Source organism: Lampetra planeri, chromosome 17 (assembly GCF_965212315.1).
Source record: "Lampetra planeri chromosome 17, kcLamPlan1.2.h2, whole genome shotgun sequence".
NCBI classification, from domain to species: Eukaryota; Metazoa; Chordata; class Hyperoartia; order Petromyzontiformes; family Petromyzontidae; genus Lampetra; species Lampetra planeri.
In genome coordinates, this window is record NC_136123.1 from 4,793,516 (window position 1) to 4,799,334 (window position 5,819).

Genomic DNA, 5,819 nt, shown 5'->3' on the forward strand with positions numbered 1-5,819 from the left:
CGACAGACCTGTTCTTCACCTGAGGACGGCTGCTTGCGTTATTTTATTACTTCCCTTCTACGAAAGCTTTAAATCGAAATTTAACTTTGAGTGGACTACGTATTTTACTGCTTTAGTCAACTACACAACGAGTAGGACTAAGTGACATCCACAGGCTAAACATTTACTACAATTGCACAAGTGGTTATCAACTAAACTAATAACTTGTGAGAGAAAAAAATACTCACTAAATTCCCACTGCCTGTAAGGTCGTTAAAGTCAACTTTTAGACCTTTGCTAAATCCCCAGTAACTTTATGCTTGCTACCGAATGTCAAGCCTCATACGCACACACCGTAAGCATTAGTACTTGCTTAGTGCTAATTACATTTTCATAATGTGGACACTATTTAATTAAAAGGCGTCTCAACATGCATCTTCGAGCTAATATGATTGAGAACAGGCACACTAAAAAAAACCTCCAATTAAGTAGCATAATGCCATTCTGAAAGGCATGTTATAAAGCGTAATCCAAAAGAGGTGTAAATTAATAACAACTTAAGTGCTTGAGTGGCAAGGGGAATTGAAGACATTCCGAAGTTGTGTTGGTGTGTTTTTCTTTGAGTTAGATTTAATCAAGTAGGATCATGCAAAGAGGGTGGAATCAAGGCTGCCCTCAGCACTTTCCTCTTCTCATAATGTGTAACAGGCGATAGACTATGCTCAATAGACATCGCGTCTTGCATTATGCTATTAACCCACAACCCACACGTTCGCTTATCAGGCAAAACTGATTCGTGTATGCCATGTGCCCAGTTGTATCGTGTTCTCATTTGACCATTTGGTCTCTCTATGATTCATATGTATTTATATCATTACCATAACGGTGTCAGTGTTTCTTCTCTACCTGGTAGTCGTATACTGTCCAGTTTCTCAAAAAAGTGTAGTGAAATAAAAATGCATCCCATCAAATAATGTGAATGTGTATGTAGCCCCCATTTGTAAATTGATGTGATATGTGGTGAGATTTAAAACGCTTTATAATGCCAAATTGTTTGAAATCTTATCATTTACTGAGGAGCCTGATTGAGCCACAGACAGATTCTGATGGTTGCATTTTTTTGGCGAGTCAAAATATGTCCCTCATGAGAGCTCAAATTTGATGGCAGTCGTAAAAGATAAGGGACAGCGGAGCATTGAGACCTTTGGATGGTAAAAAAACAGATTGCAAACAATATGACTTTTGACTGCAAAAAAAACTTTATCCATTCACAATGTTTTAAAATCAACTTGCGGTGTTGCCATCTTCGGTGTGGAAGCAATGGTGCAGTGGTTATGGTTCACGCAGTGCACCATAAACCACGCTACATTAATTTAATTCCTGGCAATGGATACCATCAGTGGCAAGTGAGATCTAAAATAGGCCTGTCCTTCCCCCCACCCACCCACCCACCCCCACCAACTCCACCAACCCACGCTGACCGCTTCGGTGAAGTATGGTCAAACAACTCCCATGACTGACATGCCATCGGGAGGCCTTCAACCACCAGTGGGTTGACAAAGAGGTGTAAATTAATGTTGTCAGTTGTATTACCATCTTCATTAATGTTACTCCATTTGGGATAGGAGAGGGACAATGAGTTCCGCATGCTGGTTCAGATGTATGGGCATGAACCTCAAAATAAATTACAACTTTTCTTCGTCTCTGGGAACATTGGCAGTAATGACAGGAACATTTAGTGCCAAATTATTTAAACCACGACTGTTAGTTTTAGGAACATCATGTACGCCAATAGATTACAAACAGTGAGCTATACACGTTTTTTTTGTTAAAAATGATGTCAAATATGCGTTTATCTTTTTCTATATTACAGACGATGATTTTGAACAGCTCCAGAAATGTTTCCGCATCGCAAATCAAAAGGCGCATGAAATTATAATTGATGTACATCGTGTTCGCACTCCTGATTGAATACAAACTGTTCGCCTCGCCAGGAGTGTAAAAACTGGTACTGAATACTCACTGTTCTCAAAAAATCTTTCCTCTCCTGCTGTGAACACTTTCATCTCCTTTTTTCATTGATATATATGAACAACTTAAAGTGAGAACAATTTACGTTAGTACTTACAGTTATTTATTTATTTATTATTTTCCCCGCAACGTGAATACATGGCATGCCAGTCCTGAATGTGGCACCCTATATTATCGTGTCAACTATAGCTTTTGCTTATTTTGCAAGAATTTTCAAAGCGATTTAAATGTACAGCCGGCACCTAGAAAAATAAAATATCGCCGCTAAGTTGCTGTTGCTCTGCTTATTTATGGCTGCTTTCTATCCTGTTGTGTCTGACCATGTGTGGTTGTTATTTTTGGCCAAATAGTTAACTTATGCCCGCACGTCCAGAGGCACCAAAAAACCGTACAACGTGGCGATTGCACCTGCAGTCGAGTACGACTCCAGACAGTGGAGTAGAATTGTATCGAGCTACTCCTTCACCAAGCTGGTCAGACGGATTGGTGGGTGAAAGCTTCAAGTATAGACACATGAGTATAGAAGTACAGTGCATCAATGTATTTGTCTGCACTGCCCACAAAAATCACACTACCATTACGGGAATATATGCTATGCGCATACAGTATTGCTTATTTCCAATCATGGTGGGCCTCGTTTAGGGGCTAGAGTATAACTCGGTTATTCCATCATCAGTTTGGCAAAACCTGTTGTCAATTTTTCTCGGGGTATTCCTCGGCACGTTCTCGCCATAGCAGTGAGCGCGATGTCTCGAATTCACGTGCGCTGATCCTTGAGTGCCTCCACCTGTTTGTCCCCTCATGTGTTTCCAGTTTTCGTTAGTGATTGGACTGCCGGAGTTGAGGCACAAACCCATAATCAGCAAACGTATTCTTATTAAATTGGCCCAATTGTAAGCAAAGGAAAATATTTTCCCCGTATTGCGCCTGCAATACATGGTACCGCATTCTTCGGAAAATAGGACACACCCGAAACTTGTCAGTTATACAACATAAAAAGAATGAGCTCACACATCCACCTACCGAATTACTAAACGCACCCCCCAACTTTCGTTTACATTTACAGAATGGGGGGGGGAGCCATCTGATAATCTGAGATATATGGTGACCTCATTACAAAACGCCATGATTTTTCAGCCATGAGACACATCCGAGTAAAGTCAAGTGTGTGAAATTTAACAGAAATTGTGCTGACTCGTATAAGGGGAAAAACACACACAATTACACATGCTTTATGCATTGCCATGTTGAATCAGTGTGAGTGAAAATAAAGTACAAATGTTGTGACTGAGGGTTTTCCTGCTCGCTGCCCATGTGTGTTCCATAATCATGACGTGGAATCTTTCATTTCCCTCACTTTCCTACCGTGCAGTGCTTTTATGATGTTGCGAGCCAACTTCTAAGAGGCACACAGATAAAGCACTCTCGCAGAGCAAAGGTTAAATAAAGCCCAGCGATATAAACTCAAATCAACGCTGCAGAAAAGTTTCCTACAGTGAAGCATTTGCTAAGGATATACATTCTGTACCGCGGGAGAATGGTGGCGTGCAGTGGTTAGCGGATTGTGCGTACTATGAACCCGGCAAACCAAGTTCGATTCCTCAGTGATGGCTCAAACAAACAGTGGTGAAAGGATATCTCAACCAAACATGGGTGGTGTCCACCTCCACAATTTAAACTAAAAAAATATGTTTTTATTTTACCAGGTAAGGCCCACACGGCCTTTTTATAGAAGTGACCTGGCCACCAATGATAGCTCAACCAAATTGGCTTATCAAGTGGAAATGTAGGGCAGCCAAATACTCTCAATGTATGTTTATAATGTGGAGAGAAAAACCGGAGGACCCAGAGAAAGATTCACGCGACCACGGGGAGAACATGCAAACTCCAAATATACAGCAGGCGAGAGAGGGTCGGGATCGAACCCATGGCCTCCTGTATACCACACGAGGTGGTTAACATCTCGCACTGGCCAGCATGGTGAAGAATGGTCAAACAACCCCCATGACCAACGTAGTGTGGCTATGATGTGCTTTTTTTGTTAGAGAGTTTCCGAAAGAGGCGTGGTTAAGGACGCAGCCAGAGAGGGAACAGTTGTGGTGTAGCCTGGAACCGTCGGGAATATTCTGGACGTAAGGCGCGGCCGAGGGTGGAGCTAGGCCACGCCGAGAGAGATAAAAGGGAAGCCCCGATCACAGATCCGGGCTGTCTGCAGGTGAAGTGGAACCCAAGTGCTACGTCTTCGTCCCCGTCTTCGACATTGTGGGTCAGGCGGCACGTTGGCTGCTGACCCGATTATAGTTATCCCGTATGCAAGAGAAATAGGTGTATTGTGGTCCTATGCGTAACAAGAGTGAGAATATATTCTTAGGTTTTTTTCGGTAAAGTCACGTAGGTAAAAACATTAAAAAGTAAAATAAAATAAAAATCACGACGTTTCGGAGGCAACACAAGCTTCCGTCTTCAGGTGGTACCGTCACAGCCACGACAGTTGTATCAAGTAAATGAGAGATTGCAGGAGTTTACTTGATACAGCTGTCGTGGCTGTGACGGTACCACCTGAAGACAGAAGCTTGTGTTGCCTCCGAAACGTCGTGATTTTTATTTTTTATTTTATTTTATTTTTTATTAATTTGTATGTTTTACCTACGTGACTTTACCGAAAAAACCTAAGAATATGAATCATTGCAGTCACGAAAGCTTCAAATCTAGAAAGAGTGAGAATAGGTGTATTTAGTCCCATGTGTAACGGTGTTGCATAAAGTGTCGAATAAACGTTGTTGCCTCCTAAATAGTGTCTCTGAATGACTCACTACATATGTACTGTATTATATGTTGTGTATATGTGTATGCCTATATATACACATGCACAGGTACATGCTTGGAAGGAAATAATAGTTTTATTCTGAAATGTTGAACTGGGTCTGCCACTAATTAGGGTAAAACTTCAGGTACTGACTTTGATACAGAGAAGCTCGGCTTTAGGTACATCCTCTTTCAACATGGCAGCGAATTGCGCACGTGACATATCAAGCATGGACACATGTGGAAACTTGGGATTACTTCACAGAAACACTGTATAAGACAGTAATTGATCAAGATGCCATCATGGCCAAAGCTGCTGATGCCACCACACCTCACGAAGGCGTTCTACCCTCTGCCAGATCCCCCAGCTGCTGCACAAGCGACACGCGGCCCCCAATCTCGATAACTGGACCCTCCACAGTAACGTGCAAAGCCCAATGTGTGACACATTAACTCCGGAGTGCCCTATGTCTATTACTGAATATAGAAATGGTTATTGTGAGCACTCACTCCTCTCGCTATACTTTCCAGGTGGCACCATACCTCAGAGGTCGCAACCGGGTACCCGATACCCGTACCCTACCCGATACCCAGCTACCCGGGCCGGGTACGGGTACCCGTTTGCGACCCTGGTGCGGCCGGGTACGGGTAGGCCGTGAGTCACTGGTGAGTAGCCGTTTGTCACTCATTTCGGGTAGGGTACGGGTAGGGAACGGCTACCCGTACCCGGGGTACGGGTACCCATTTGCGACACTGGTGCGGCCGGGTACGGGTAAGGAATCAAACCCCGTTTGCGACCTCTGCCATACCTGCACACTTCCTCCAGCCTTTTCGCGATTACTACGCCGTGCAGTAGGTCCTCCTCGTCTCACCTCTTGCGTAGGACTGGGATTATGTCTTCTTCCCGGGTGCGACGAGAGCTGTTCCGCCTTTCTGCCTGGGGCGGCCGTCTTGGCGGACACACGCATCCTCCTAGAACTTTCGCTGCTCCTGCCCCGCCTCCA